General features: G+C 42.7%; 1 protein-coding gene across 1 annotated transcript in view; it reads right to left on the reverse strand.

Annotated features, from left to right (window-relative positions):
* CDH12 (cadherin 12) overlaps window positions 1–12,876 on the reverse strand; it is a 1,379,166-nt gene that overhangs the window by 980,084 nt on the left and 386,206 nt on the right. The window contains exon 2 of the mRNA XM_077269712.1: window positions 8,864–8,905. The gene's annotated coding sequence lies outside the window, so the exon portion shown is untranslated. The remainder of the gene's footprint in view (window positions 1–8,863; window positions 8,906–12,876) is intronic.

A 12,876-nucleotide genomic window follows, 5' to 3' on the forward strand; every position in this document is an offset into this window, starting at 1 on the left:
ATAATTAAAAAACACTGTGCAAGGACCCCTTCATTCTTGATAACGTGCATTGCTAACACTGACAGCTGAGGGTTGCAGCTTGATGCTGTCAGTGTTGCCTGGCTGGTTATCAAAAATTCAGGGGATCCCACGACAATTTATTTTTATAATGATTTATTAACAGCACAGGCGCCTGATGAGTACTCCTATCTCCTGCCACTTGCTCTCCCTGTTAACAGTTGAATACAACTCTCAACATAGTCTCCTGCTAGTGCTGATCGCAGCACTAGCAGTTGACAGTGATATGAGCTGTCTTCTTCAGCACCAAATGCCGGGGAACAGCGCAAACAGTGTAGCTGGATTCCAGGCGCCAGTATGTTTCACAGTGATGACACAGGGATGTTGTCCATGTGTCATCAGTGTGCACATGTGCAGTATGTTTTGCAACCGGAGGTGTTACCAGAAACATTGACATCTGAAAGAGCCCATAGTGAATTTACTGAACATTGGCCAACTTTTGCCGATATATAGGAAAAAAAGCTCTGGAATCTGAACACGAATACAAATGTGCAACGTTCTTACCGAAATTGAGATTGGTGAGTTTTTTCTGAACAAGTTCGCTCATCTCTTGTCTTTAGTTCTCCTTATTACCACCTTCCTGGACAATAAGCTCTCAAGATCGTTACATGGACTTACTTTGGCTGGGACTTATGGCTGCAACTTTGCTTGAAATATTCCTTCACATGCACATCTTAGGCCATGTTGTTGAGACATTACCAGAAATCCTGGCATATAAGGGAGAGATCTGGAGCTAAGAACCGTTTGGGAGACTGTGAGAAGCTAAGTAGCCCGAGGGGTGAGTAGTGAGGTTGCTTTTTCTTTTTTTTCTGCATGTTTCATCTATTTTGCTCTAGGTTCTCTCTAAACCCCTGAGCATAATAAGGGATTTACAATTCAGGAAAATAAATTAGCTGCAACTAGAATGGAACTAGAGCAAGTACAAAGGAGGGCAACAAAATTCATGAAGGGTATGGGGGAACTACAATACCCAGAGAGATTAGAAAAATTAGGATTATTTAGTCTAGAAAAAAGACGACTGAGGGGTGATCTAATAACCATATATAAGTATATAAGGGGACAATATAAATATCACTCAGAGAATCTATTTATTCCAAAGAAGGTCACGGCCACAAGGGGCATTCTCTGTGTCTGGAGGAGAGAAGGTTTTTCCACCAACATAGAAGATGATTCTTTACTGTTAGGGCAGTGAGAATCTGGAATTCCTTGCCTGAGGAGGTGGTGAAGCAAACTCAGTCAAGGGGTTCAAGAGAGGCCTGGATGTCTTCCTGGAGCATAATAGTATTGTATCTTACAGTTATTGTTCTTTAGAAGGATGTAAATCTGGGGATTTATTCTGACGCAATATAGGCTGAACTGGATGTACAAATGTCTTTTTTCGGCCTTGCTAACTATGTTACTATGCAAATTACATTTCATGGTAAAATCTGTGCAATTTGGTGAATTGAAGGGAACCTGTCACCAGGGTCGTCGCCCCTCTGTATCGGTCTGTCATTGTTAGTTTGCTTACTGTAAGTGTCATCTGTAATTTGTATGTAACCCCTACTCATGTACAGCACCATGCAATCAATGCTGCTATATAAATAAATAATAATAATATTAAGTTCTGGTACTGTTAGAGAATTGCATAGGCTGCCACATACCAACACATAATTTTTTAAGACCATTTGCAAGCATGAATAATCAACATATTGAGGACTTTTTAGAAATTTGTTTATCGGAGGAGAGTTTAAAGGGAACCTGTCACCAGGTTCGTCCGATGTGAGTTATGGCCACCCCCTTTCAGGGCTTATCTACAGCATTATTTAATGCTGTAGATAAGCCCCCCATCCAACCTGCAAAAGAAGAAAAATAACTTTTATTATACTCACCTGCGGGGCTGTCAAGTCCGATGGGTGTTACAGGTCCTGGTTCGACGCCTCCTATCTTCTTGCGATGCTATCCTCCTTCTTGCTTCATGTGGATGACGGGCCCATGCGTCATCTACACAGGCTCCCTGGCATCGCACTCCTGCGCAGGCATACATATCTGCCCTGTTGAAGGCAGAGCAAAGTACTGCAGTGTGTAGGCACTGGGAAAGGTCTGAGAGGACCAGCTCATGCACACTGCAGGAATTTGCTCTGCCCTCAATAGGGCAGATAAGTACACCTGCGCAGAAGCACGATGCTGGGGATCCTGTGAAGAAAACAGGAGGACAGCATCACAAGAAGATGGGAGGCACGGGGCCAGGAAATGCAACACCCATCACACCGGACCGCCCCAGGTAAGTATGATAAGTTATTTTTCTTCTTTTGCATGTCAGATCAGGGGCTTATCTACAGCATTATAGAATGCTGTAGATAAGTCCTGAAAGTGGATGGCCATAACTTGTATTGGCCAAACCTGGTGACAGGTTCCCTTTAAACTCTCTTCCGATAAACAAATCTCTAAAAAGTCCTCAATGTGTTGATTATTCATGATTGCAAATGGTCTGAAAAAAATATGTGTTGGTATGTGGCAGCCTATGCAATTCTCTAACAGTACCAGTACTAATATTATTATTATTATTATTATTATTATTATTATTATTCATTTATATAGCCCCATTGATTCCATTGGGTTTTACATGAGAAAGGGTTACATACAAATTACAGATATCACTTACATTAAGCAAACTAACAATGACAGACTGAAAAAGAGGGGCAACGACCCTGCCCTTGCGGGCTTACAGTCTGCAGGATGGTGGGAAAGGAGACAGTAGATTGGGGGGTTGCAGCAGCTCCAGTGTTGGTGAGGCGGTAGTTCTGGTAGTGGTGAGGAGGCTGCGGGGTCAGTGCAGGCTGTAGGCTTTCCTGAAGAGGTGGGTTTTCAGGTTTCATCTGAAGGATCCAATTGTGTTTGATAGTCGGACGTGTTGAGACAAAGAATTACAGAGGATGGGGGACATTCGGGAGAAGTCTTGAAGGTGGTTGGGTGAGGAGCGAATAAATGTGGAGGAGAGAAGGAGGTCTTGGGAGGACTAGAGATTACGTGAGGGAAGATATTGGGAGATAAGTTCAGAGATATAAGGAGGAGAAAGGTTATGGATGGCTTTGTAGGTCAGTGTTAGTAATTTGAACTGGATACGCTGATGGTATGGGAGCCAGTGAAGAGATTTGCAGAGGGGGAAGTGGAGAAGTAGCGAGGAGAGAGATTAATTAGTAGGGCAGCAGAGTTAAGGATGGACTGGAGAGGTGCAAGGGTGTTAGCAGGGAGGCCACAGAAAAGGATGTTGCAGTAGTTGAGGCAGGAGATGATAAGGACATGCACAAGCATTTTACAAGATTGATGGTTGAGGAAAGGATGGATTCTGGAGATATTTTTGAGCTGGAGGCGGCAGGAGGTGGAAAGAGCTTGGATGTGTGGTTTGAAGGACAGGGCAGAGTCAAGGGTTACTCCGGGGCAGCAGACTTCCAGTCCGGGGGAAAGTGTGATGTTGTTACTTGCGATAGATAGGTCAGGTAAGGAATATCTCTGAGATGGAGGAAAGAGGATGAGTTCAGATTTGTTCATATTGAGTTTGAGGAAGCAATATGAGAAGAAGGAGGATATGGCTGATAGACACTCTGGGATTCTGGACAGCAGAGAGGTGACGTCTGGACCAGCGAGGTAGATATGAGTGTCATCAGCATAAAGGTGGTACTGGAATCCATGGGACTTTCTGAGTTGTCCCAGGCCAAGTGTATAGATTGAGAAGAGTAAGGGTCCTAGGACAGAGCCTTGAGAGACTCCAACAGAGAGAGGGTGGGGTGAGGAGGTAGTGTGGGAGTGGGAGATGCTGAATGTGCAGTTGGAAAGGGATGAGGAGATTCAGGATAGGTAGAAGTCTTTGATGCCAAAGGAGGAGAGGATCCGTAGTAGGAGGCAGTGGTCAACTGTGTCGAAAGCAGAGGACAGGTCTAGAAGGAGTATAGAGTATTGTCCGTTAGCTTTAGCTGTAAGTAGGTCATTAGTAATTTTGGTCAGGGCTGTCTCAGTTGAGTGATGGGGCGGAAAACAATTTGTAGATTGTCAAAGAGCAAGTTAGATGAGAGGTGGGAGGAAAGTTCAGCGTGGACATGCTGCTCCAGGAGTATGGAAGCGAATGGGAGCAGTGATATTGGGCAATAGCTAGACATAGCAGTTGGATCAAGGGTTGGCCTTTTAAGGATAGGCGTGATTGTGGCAAGTTTGAAAGCAGAAGGGAAGGTGCCAGAAGTTAGTGATAGGTTGAAGAGGTGGGTCAGGGATGGGATAAGAGTGGCCCTGCGGTTGGGGAGGAGGTGGGATGGGGTCGAGCACACAGGTGGTGAGGTGCGATTTGGAGAGGAGAAAATTAAGCCCCCCTTCAGTGATGTTGAATAGGGAGGTTATGGGGTTTGGGCATTGGGCTGGTATACAAAGGAGTTGTGGTGGTTGAACAATGATGATTTGCCTCGTTTGGTTGACCTTATTTTAAAGTGTGTGTCAAAGTCCTCAGCAGAGATGAGGGAGGTTGGAGGGGGTAGTGGGGGGTAGAGGAAGCAGTTATAGGTTTTGAATAACTGTTTGGGGTTGGAGGAAAGGGAGCATATGAGGGTTGTGAAGTAGGCCTGTTTAGCAGAGGTGAGAGCAGATTTGAAAGTGAGTGTTGCCTGTTTGAATGCAGTGAAGTCATCTTGCAAATGCGTTTTATTCCATCACTGCTCTGCAACCCTGAACACTTGCCACAATCTGCCATGAATGAGAGGGGCAACCATGTCAATAGCTGATGCGAGAGTGGTATTGTAGAGAGCAGTGGCACTGTCTGTGTCATGGAGTGAGGATATGGATGCCAGTGGTAGGATAGAGTCAGAGTGTGTGGGTGTATAGGTGTGCGAGGTTTCTGCGGGGGTGCGCATGTTGCTGGACATGGGTGATTGGTGAGGACAGGGATGAGAAAGTGAGCAGATGGTGGTCGGATAGAGGGAGAGGGGAGGTGATGAAGTTAGATAGAGAGCAGAGATGGGTGAAGACCAGGTCTAATGTATGTCCATCTGTGTGGGTGGCTGCGTAGGACCACTGAGTAAGTCCAAAAGATGAAGTAAGGGACAGAAGTTTGGAGGCTGTTGACTGAAAGGTATCAGTGGAGAATTTGAAGTCACCCATAATGATGGTGGGAATGTCAGCAGAGAGAAAGTGAAGGAGCCAGGTGGAGAATTGGTCAATAAAGGCAGTGGCTGGGCCTGGAGGTCGGTATATGACGGCCACTTGGAGGTTGAAGGGAGAGTAGTTGCGGACAGAGTGGACTTCAAAAGAGGGGAGGATAAGGGAGGGTAGGCGGTGGGATTGGATTAAAGGTGCAGTTAGAAGAAAGGAGAAGACCCACTCCTCCACCATGTCTGTTGCCAGGCGAGTGGTGTGGGTGAAGTGGGGCCGCTGTAACACAGAGCAGCAGGGGAGGCTGTGTCAGAGGGTGTCAGCCATGTTTCTGTGAGGCCGAGGAAGGCAAGCTTGTGAGAGAGAAAAAGGTCATGAATCACATGAAGCTTATTGCAGATTGAGCGGGCATTCCAGAGTGCTCCAGAGAGAGGAAGCAGGGAGTGGGCATCAGGGGCATGGGTTTTATGTTGGAAAGATTGTATATATAAAATCTGTGCCATGTATGCACTGATCATAACATTGTATTCACCCAAACTATACTTCAACATCTCTTTATTCACAGTTATGAATAACTAGACTTCTATGGGAAAAAGATTGTGAATAGCATATAAAGAGCATCACCCTTACGGGAGTAGAGCAACACATTTACTGCTTATTGTATTGCAAAAAAAATGCCATGGACTTTAGCCCTAAATCAAAGATATGATTTGAGGAAGATTGCCTTAATCTCACCCTAAATTAACAAAGAACATTAGCTCATTTTAGCTAGAGGATGAAAAAAAACTTTACTGTTCTTTTCTTTTTTAACAAACTTAACAAAACAAAAAGCTGATAGCATGATACAGAACTAATGACTCTGTTTGCGAATATTTCATTTTAATGTAAAGCAAAATCAAGTGATTAAAATGCAAACTTTATATTGTGTGGAATTTCCATATTTTATAATGTTTTCCTAGTCGACTTTCAATTCTATAGCATCATTTCCCAATTGACTTAATGTGCTATTATCCAACAACTGCTTATTGTGTATTTTTTACTTGCATTATCTTTAGGGAAATAGTGTCATCTTCAAAACAAATGCTGTGAAGTATTTTCTAGAATACAGCATCTTAAAACATTCTCAAAATCAAAAAACAAATATATGTGTAAAAAGTGAATACGGTAAAATAGTTTTTGTTTAAAATAAAGTCTTGAAAGAAGTTCTTCACTTTACATTTAAATTAGAGATGAGAAAATCTACCTCTACTGTGTCCACCCCAGGCTATCCCACTGATACCAGGCTACCAATTGGCTCCTCTGTCTTCTATCTTTTGTCCTTATCTTCTTGGGCCACTGTAGCCATTTTTGTCTAGGCCCCATGCTCTAATCTTAGGCGTGATGCACATCATTGATATTAATGATGAGTGTTTTGCTGCACACGAGCTTGTGCAATGTGACATATGTAATTAACGTATGTTACACCTCACTTGATGGCTTGGGTCCAGTTAAAAAAGGCAGTGCCAGAGGCCCAGAAATGGAAGAAAGATAGAAGACAGAGGAGAGAACATGGAGGAGCAAATTGGAAAACCAACAGCAACCAAAGTATATGGAGAACCAAGAAGCGTTTCTTGTTTCTTTCAACCACTTCACTGCCTTCAGAATCTGGCAAATCAAGATTTTTTTTGTTGAAAAATTGTTGCCACTCTGAACCATTACAATATAATTCATTCATTCTGTAGCTTAAATGTGTCAAAACAGAAGACTTAAGGAAGCCTGCAGGCTCTAACCCACCCAATGATGGAGACACATAAAAATGAGTACAAACTTCATTAATGCTGTCCAAAATATTTAACAGTTGGATGCTAAGGTCTCAGCAAACACACTTCTTCAATAGTACTGTGCCAGACCAGATCTAAGCCTTACTAAGGTTCACCATATACATTATACTTCAATCGGCTGAACTCACTGATATTAACGATTGTCTAATATGCATGGGGGGCATGCTTACTGATGGTCAGAAGAGATAGTGATTGTGCACATCAAATTTCAGGCTGTGGAACACATTGTTTTTCTTAAGATAAGCCAAAGGCCAATGTTTCAGCTAGCAGCTTTCTCACTGATAAAACAGAAATGCCCTGCCAAACAAGCTCTCCTAGCTACTATGTACTCGTGAGACGAGTGAGATGGCTGCTGGCCAAACAATTGGCCAAAGCATTGCTCGGTCAATGACTATCTAATGCGTATGATGAACTTAACTCTTACATCTCAATAGCTCTGATTTTTGTAGGAAAGTACAATGAAGCAACTGAAACAAATTTTCAATTGTAGGAAGTTTCATGTTGTGATTAGTGTTGAGCGATACCGTCCGATACTTGAAAGTATCGGTATCGGAAAGTATCGGCCGATACCGGCAAAATATCGGATCCAATCCGATACCGATACCCGATACCAATACAAGTCAATGGGACTCAGGTATCGGACGGTATTCCTGATGGTTCCCAGGGTCTGAAGGAGAGGAAACTCTCCTTCAGGCCCTGGGAACCATATAAATGTGTAAAATAAAGAATTAAAATAAAAAATATCGCTATACTCACCTGTCCGACGCAGCCGGGACCTCGGCGATTGTAAGCGGCAGCGTTGTTTCTTTAAAATTCGCGCTTTTACTTGCTTACGTGAATTCCCGGCTTCTGATTGGTCAGGGCGGCCATGTTGCCGGGACTCGGACCAATCACAGCAAGCCGTGACGAAATTACGTCACGGCTTGCTGTGATTGGTCCGCGTCCCGGCAATATGGCGCCGTGACCAATCACAAGCCGTGACGTCACGGGAGGCTGGACACGCGCGCTTTTCAAAATAAGCGCGTGTCCAGCCTCCCGTGACGTCACGGCTTGTGATTGGTTAATGGCGGCCATGTTCCTGGGACGCGGACCAATCACAGCAAGCCGTGACGTAATTTCGTCACGGCTTGCTGTGATTGGTCCGCATCCCGGCAATATGGCGCCGTGACCAATCACAAGCCGTGACGTCACGGGAGGCTGGACACGCGCGCTTTTCAAAATAAGCGCGTGTCCAGCCTCCCTTGACGTCACGGCTTGTGATTGGTTAATGGCGGCCATGTTGCCGGGACGCGGACCAATCACAGCAAGCCGTGACGTAATTTCGTCACGGCTTGCTGTGATTGGTCCGAGTCCCGGCAACATGGCCGCCCTGACCAATCAGAAGCCGGGAATTCACGTAAGCAAGTAAAAGCGCGAATTTTAAAGAAACAACGCTGCCGCTTACAATCGCCGAGGTCCCGGCTGCGTCGGACAGGTGAGTATAGCGATTTTTTTTATTTTAATTCTTTCTTTTACACCTTTTTACATTAATGTTGTTTCGATACCGATATCCGATATTACAAAAATATCGGATCTCGGTATCGGAAATTCCGATACAGCAAGTATCGGCCGATACCCGATACTTGCAGCATCGGAATGCTCAACACTAGTTGTGATACTTAAATGTCTGACATATTTTGTTTGCGTACTCAATGGAGGCCCCAGCACCTGTACTCCTAGATGCCAGATATTGCTGTAATTATAATGCAAAAAACAACTTTTATAAACAACTTTTTGCTTTTTACATAAAAGAGATTTATGCAGAAAATTATTTAAGACAATTCAATAGAACATAGATGTCCCTTATTTCTATAAATGAATGTGAAACTTACCCAGTCTTGATAAGCATGTACACAGGCTGTAAAGTGTCGTTCCTGTAAAGAAGCAAAATACAAATTGTGTCAAAGCATAGTTATAAATTAACAAAGAAAAAAGCAACGACATACATTATTCCATCACATATTTAAATATATATATATATATATATATATATATATATGCATACATGGTCATATGCAGTATATACAGTGTTGTGCAAAAAAATGTAAAGAGCAAAACGGTAATCTAAATTAAATCTAAACCAATATTTGGTGTGACCATCCTTTGCATTCAAAACAGAATCCAAGCATCAATTCTCAGAAGAGATGAATGCACTTTTTGAAGGAACTCGGGAGGGAGATTGTTACAAATAGGTTGGAGAAGTAACCACAGATCTCTTATGGATGTAGGCTTATGCAAATCTCTTCCAGTAATCTCAGACAGACTATAGGGATCTTTAGGGGTCATATCATTATTTTCAGAACTCGTTTGTGTTTTCTTTATGCTGAAGATAGTTATTAATGACATTGCCTGTATGTTTCGGGCCATTGCTCTGCTGAATAAATGTAGAGTGAATCAGATGCTTCATTGATGGTACTTTTTGATGGACCTGATGTATCTGTTAATCACATTTAGACTATAATGAGTGTTTTGTCTGATGAGAAATTTAAGTGGAGAAAACTGTAAATAAGGTCTAAGACCGATTGTATGTAGACAGGAAGAAGCATATTTAAAGAATGATTTTAACCCCTTCCCGACATGTGACGGTATAGTACGTCACATGTCGGGACCCCCGCTTTGATGTGCGCTCCGGCGGTGAGCGCACATCAAAGTCGCGACATGTCAGCTGTTTTTTACAGCTGACATGTGCGCGCAATAGCGGCGGGTGAAATCGCGATCACCTGCCGCTATTAACTAGTTAAATGCCGCTGTCAAACACAGACAGCGGCATTTAACTACCGCATCCGGCCGTGCGGCCGGATATGAGCGCATCGCCGACCCCCGTCACATGATCGGGGGTCGGCGATGAGTCAGGAAGGTAACCATAGAGGTCCTTGAGACCTCTATGGTTACTGATTGCCGGTGGCTGTGAGCGCCCCCCTGTGGTCGGCGCTCACAGCACACCTGCATTTTAGCTACATAACAGCGATCTGATGATCCCTGTTATGTAGCAGTGCCGATCGGGCTGTGCCTGCTTCTAGCCTCCCATGGAGGCTATAGAAGCATGGCAAAAGTAAAAAAAAAAAGTTTTTAAAAATGTGAAAAAAATAAAAAAAATATAAAAGTTTAAATCACCCCCCTTTCGCCCCAATCAAAATAAATCAATAAAAAAAAACCCCAACCTACACATATTTGGTATCGCCGCGTTCAGAATCGCCCGATCTATCAATAAAAAAAAAGCATTAACCTGATCGCTAAATGGCGTAATGAGAAAAAAATTCGAAACGCCAGATTTACGTTTTTTTGGTCGCCACGACATTGCATTAAAATGCAAAAACGGGCGATCAAAAGAACGTATCTACACCAAAATGCTATCATTAAAAACGCCAGCTCGGCACGCAAAAAATAAGCCCTCACCTGACCCCAGATCACGAAAAATGGAGACGCTACGAGTATCGGAAAATGGCGCAATTTTGTTTTGTTTTGTTTTTTGCAAAGTTTGGAATTTTTTTTCACCACTTAGGTGAAAAATAACCTAGTCATGTTAGGTGTCTATGAACTCGTAGTGACCTGGAGAATCATAATGGCAGGTCAGTTTTAGCATTTAGTGAACCTAGCAAAATAGCCAAGCGAAAAACAAGTGTGGGATTGCACTTTTTTTGCAATTTCACTGCACTTGGAATTTTTTTCCCGTTTTCTAGTACACGACATGGTAAAACCAATGATGTCGTTCAAAAGTACAACTCGTCCCGCAAAAAATAAGCCCTCACATGGCCAAATTGACGGAAAAATAAAAAAGTTATGGCTCTGGGAAGGAGGGTAGCGAAAAACGAAAACGGAAAAACGGAAAAAGCTCCGGGGGTGAAGGGGTTAAAGGTTGGGAGATCTGTGGATAAACTGTGGCAGAGATTTCCAGAAAAAGTTAATAGCAAGAGAGAAATTCTGGAGGGAAGATAAATGCATAGATGTAAGAAAGCAATTGATATAGAGGAATAGAGGAATATGTCACATAAAAAGTTGAGATTGTTGGGGAATTTGCAGTCAGTGAAAAATGGTATTCAGTGAGATGAGGAAAAGAGGGATGAGGTTTGAAGACAGAAGAAGATAGCAGGCCTTTAATATATCCATATGTTGCTCTTGTTTTATTGATTTAGATCTTGAACTCTCACTTACAGTATTCATTTCTCACTTGATTGTTTTCTTTAATCTATAATTACAGACTTTATCTGTCTAATCTCCAACAGGTAGTTTTGCAATGGGCAGATTTCAAAGTATAAAAGATAAGAGAGTCAGAGAACAACCTTATGTATGTCAAGATAAGAGTAATCAAGACTATGGTTATTTATTATTCAAATTAATAGTCAATTTTATTATTGTTCATTTGTTACTTTCATTGATTGCAAATAGCCATTTTTTTATAATAAAATAACAATTATTGTTATGAATTGTTGACCTCTTCTCAAATCATTCTGAATACTGGGCATTTAGGTATAATCAGCCAAAGATTTTTGCTAAATATCATGGTTGGGATGCCAGTTGAACCATGTAGATGTTTTCTTATGAGGGCTTTAATGACTAAAAAAGTTTTCAACTCGAGATGACCTCACCTCTCCGCTCATCTGGCCGAACTGTTGCTGTTCGCGGCTTACCATCTGTCTTAAGAGATGTCTCTTATTTCCCATGTCAAGGGTGGAAGATGTGGCCCCAACCAGACTGCGGAGGTCACTATGCATCACATGTTGTAAAATCATGGACATCTGATGCACAGTAACCTCTGAGGAAAGCAGAAAGGAGAGGCTATGTGGACTTGATAGCGGGCAACACTGCCGACAATCCGGTCCTCTTCTTTCTGTCACGGCATATACCATCCTGTTCTCTCTAGGTCAGAACTTTTGTTGACCATCAAATTTACAGAACTCTATATTTCCCAAAACTCAGATTTTTTTGTATATTCCAGTAGAATACAATGCCACTTGAATACATTCACTCATCTCTATTTGCAACATTTATCCCATTTGAAGTCAAAGGATCTATAATTTCCCTTTGCTTTTTGTATCATCTAACACACATAATTCTCAATATATCAATATGGCTAAACAATAGTTGCCTCCAGCAGGATTTCTGACCATTTATTGTCATATTAAAGGGACTCTGTCACCTGAATTTGGCGGGCCCTGTTTACGGTCTGATGGGCAGTGTTTTCTGTTCTTTCATTCACCCCTCCCTTTCCCGCTGGCCGCAATATTGTCTTGAATTTGATTAGGTTTCCTCCCTAGAACACTCATGCGCAATGCAATCTTACCTTGCGCATGCGCAGTATGCTTTGCCCAACTGAGGGCAAAGCCGGAAAGCATTAGTGAGCATGCGCCGGCGCACTATGTCCCGGAACACAGCTAAATACTTCCAGGACATAGTGGGCCGGCGCATGCACACTAATGCCTTTCGGCTTTGCCCGCAGTTGGGCAAAGCATACTGCGCGTGCGCAAGGCAAGATTGCATTGCGCACGCATGTTCTACAGAGGAAACCTAATCAGATTCAAGACAATATTGTGGCCAGCAGGAAAGGAAGGGGTGAATGAAAGAACAGAAAACAAAGCCCATCGGACCGTAAACAGGGCCCGCCAAATTCAGGTGACAGAGTCCCTTTAAGAGGTGATTTTTGTTTGACCAGGAAAATCCTTATGTACAGTACATGCCCTTTTAGGACAACTTGAAATTTTAGAGGATGGTCCTTTACTTAGTACCCCATATATGTGTCAGAACAGACAACTTTTATGAAGAAGTGGTTTATTCTATGTCTTTCACTGACAGCTATTTGAGAGATTAGCCCATTAAAAACATTTTTTTATATATCCTTATGATAAAC

Source organism: Ranitomeya variabilis, chromosome 6 (assembly GCF_051348905.1).
Source record: "Ranitomeya variabilis isolate aRanVar5 chromosome 6, aRanVar5.hap1, whole genome shotgun sequence".
In the NCBI taxonomy this organism is placed as follows: Eukaryota; Metazoa; Chordata; class Amphibia; order Anura; family Dendrobatidae; genus Ranitomeya; species Ranitomeya variabilis.